Raw genomic sequence first — 3,311 nt, 5'->3', positions numbered from 1 at the left:
ACGCGAACGCGTGGCGAGGAAAAACGCGAATGACGCATCCGCATGGATGACGCGATCGTGTGACATGTGCGATCTGCATAATCTGCAGGGTTCGCTGGGGGCGATTTTGGACCCTATTTCGACCCAGTTTTCGGCCCGGAACAGTAGACTAGAGTCAGAGAATATGCAGAAACAAAGAATACATTCATTTAGAGACAGTGGGAGATCTAGTTTTTACTCTCTTAGGTTTCTCTCTCTAGGTTTTAGAATTTTAATTTTCAATTGGTCTTAGCATTGGAACATTGAGAAGAGTTATTTCCTCATCAAGACTTCGTCATTCTAGTTTGTTTTCTTAACTTGGTTTCATTCTTCCATGTCCTTTGCTTTGTTCAATTTTGTCATTTAGATACTTTTATGATTATTTAATGCAAGGATTATTTCTGTTTAATTCAATTTCAATTCCAATAATTATGTCTTCTTTTAATCCCCTTTCATATGTTATGAATTTATTATTTACAATGCGTGAGTAGTTTCTTTACTTGATAGGGAGTTGATTAAAAAGAAACTATTGAGTTGGAAGGATTGAAAGAAAATTTGTAATTGGGTTAATTGTTGGATTGTTATCCTATCACCAACGCCAATCCCTTTGAACTAAGTGGATTGCAACTTGTGAACAGATCTATCATTCCAACTTGTTTGACTTTCCCTTACATAGTAAAGGATAACCAAACAGAGCAACCATTAATTATAAATCAATCTTAAAATCATTCCATCAATAATAGAGATTCTAACTAATCAACTCCCAGTCAAGGCTTTTATTCATATTATTTAAATTTCCTCAATTTAAATTCCAATTTACTTAGCTCAACTTCTTGGAACATCTGATTAATAAGATAGCACACTTTTCTGCAACTCGTTGGGAGACGACCTGGGACTTAAAACTCCCAGTAATTTTTAATTCAAACTCTCTGTGACATACTTCTAAATTGATAGGCAGATTTTCGGTGAGTTAAGAACTATACTTGCAACGTAACCATTTTAATAATTTCTAATTCACCAGCTTCTGCGTCTCATCAGTTGCCTCCCAAGAAGCGCTTCTTTAATGTCAATAGCTTGATCGTGAAGCTCCTAGAGAGCTTCACAGAGATTCAGAGCTTGATATTGGCCTCCCAATACCAAACTTAGAAGTTGAGTGTGGGGGCTCTGTTTGACTCTGTATTGAGAGAAGCTTTTCATGCTTCCTCTCCATGGTTACAGAGGAAGATCCTTGAGCCTTAAACACAAGGTAGTCCTCATTCAATTGAAGGACTAACTCTCTTCTGTCCACATCAATCATAGCTCTTACTGTGGCTAGGAATGGTCTTCCTAGGATGATGGATTCATCTTCATCCTTCCCAGTGTCTAGGATTATGAAGTCAGCAGGGATGTAATAGCCTTCAACCTTCACCAAGACATCCTCTACAAGTCCATAAGCCTGTTTTCTTGAATTGTTTGCCATCTCTAGTGAGATTCTTGCAGCTTGCACCTCAAAGATCTCTAGTTTTTCCATTACAGAGAGGGGCATAAGGTTTATACTTGATCCCAGGTCACACAGAGCCTTCTCAAAGGTCATGGTGCCTATGGTACAATGTATTAAGAACTTTCCAGGATCCTGTTTCTTCTGAGGTAATTTCAATTGAACCAGATCATTTAGTTCATTACCAAATAGCTTGGCATTCAGCTTCATGATTGCTCCTAGATATTGAGCAACTTGCTCTTCAACCATGTCTTCATCCTCTTCAGAGGAAGAATACTCATCAGAGCTCATGAATGGCAACAATAAGTTCAATGGAATCTCTATGGTCTCTATATGAGCCTCAGATTCCTTTAGTTCCTCATTAGGAAACTCCTTAGTGGCCAGTGAACGTCCATTGAGGTCTTCCTCAATGGAATTCACTGCCTCTCCCTCCTCTATAGGTTCAGCCGTGTGGGGTATGTTGATGGCCTTGCACTCTCTTTTTGGATTCTCTTCTGTATTGCTTGGGAGAGTATTAGGAGGGAGTTTAGTAACTCTTTTACTCAGCTGACCCACTTGTGCCTCCAAATTTCTAATGGAGGATCTTGCTTCAGTCAAGAAACTGAGAGTGGTCTTAGATAGATCAAAGACTACAGTTGCTAAGTCAGAGTGGCTCTGCTTAGAATTCTCTGTCTGTTGCTGAGAAGATGATGGAAAAAGTTTGCTATTGCCAAACCGTGCTCTCCCACCATTATTATTATTGAAGCCTTGATTAGGCTTTTGTTGATCCTTCCATGAGATATTAGGATGATTCCTCCATGAAGGATTATAGGTGTTTCCATAGGATTCTCCTATGTAATTCACCTATTCCATTGTAGGATTCTCAGGGTCATAAGCTTCTTATTCAGAGGAAACTTCCTTAGTACTGCCTGATACAGCTTGCATTCCAGACAGGCTCTGAGAAATCATATTGACTTGCTGAGTCAATATTTTATTCTGAGCCAATATGGCATTCAGAGTATCAATCTCCAAAACTCCTTTCTTCTGAGTTGTCCCATTATTCACAGGGTTCCTTTCAGAAGTGTACATGAACTGGTTATTTGCAACCATTTCAATGAGTTCTTGGGCTTCTGCAGGCGTCTTCTTCAGATGAAGAGATCCTCCAGCAGAGTGGTCCAATGACATCTTAGACAATTCAGACAGACCATCATAGAATATACATATGATGCTCCATTCTGGAAACATGTCAGAAGGACACCTTCTGATCAATTTCTTGTATCTTTCCCAAGCTTCATAGAGGGATTCACCTTCCTTCTGTTTGAAGGTTTGGACTTCCACTCTAAGCTTGCTCAACTTTTGAGGTAGAAAGAATTCGGCCAAGAAGGTATTGACCAACTTTTCCCAAGAGTTCAGGCTATCTTTAGGTTGTGAGTCCAACCATGTCCTAGCTCTGTCTCTTACAGCAAAGGGGAAAAGCATAAGTCTGTAGACCTTAGAATTAACCCCATTGGTCTTAACAGTGTCACAGATTTGCAAGAATTCAACTAAGAACTGATGAGGATCTTCCAATGGAAGTCCATGAAACTTGCAATTCTGCTGAATCAGAGAAACTAATTGAGGCTTAAGCTCAAATTTGTTTGCTCCAATTGCAGAAATTGAGATGCTCCTTCCACAGAAGTCAGAAAGAGGGTGCAATAAAGTCACCAAGCATCTTTCTTGCATCTCCACCATTATTGTTGGGTTCGGCCATGTCTTCTTTCTTTTTCAAAAAATTCTGTCAGATCCTCTCCAGAGTGTTGTACTTTAGCTTCTCTTAGCTTTCTCTTTAGAGTCCTTT

General features: G+C 39.4%; 1 non-coding gene across 1 annotated transcript; it reads left to right on the top strand.

Annotated features, from left to right (window-relative positions):
* Positions 1-2,717: 2,717 nt before the first annotated feature.
* LOC112767712 (small nucleolar RNA R71) lies at positions 2,718-2,821 on the top strand. Its single transcript, XR_003185153.1, has one exon. It is a non-coding gene; the product is annotated as a small nucleolar RNA R71 (small nucleolar RNA).
* The last annotated feature ends 490 nt before the right edge of the window (positions 2,822-3,311 follow it).

This window comes from Arachis hypogaea, chromosome 17, assembly GCF_003086295.3.
Source record: "Arachis hypogaea cultivar Tifrunner chromosome 17, arahy.Tifrunner.gnm2.J5K5, whole genome shotgun sequence".
Lineage (NCBI taxonomy): Eukaryota > Viridiplantae > Streptophyta > Magnoliopsida > Fabales > Fabaceae > Arachis > Arachis hypogaea.
Note: the sequence above shows the minus strand (reverse complement) of the source record. Positions and strands in the feature narration are given on the sequence as shown.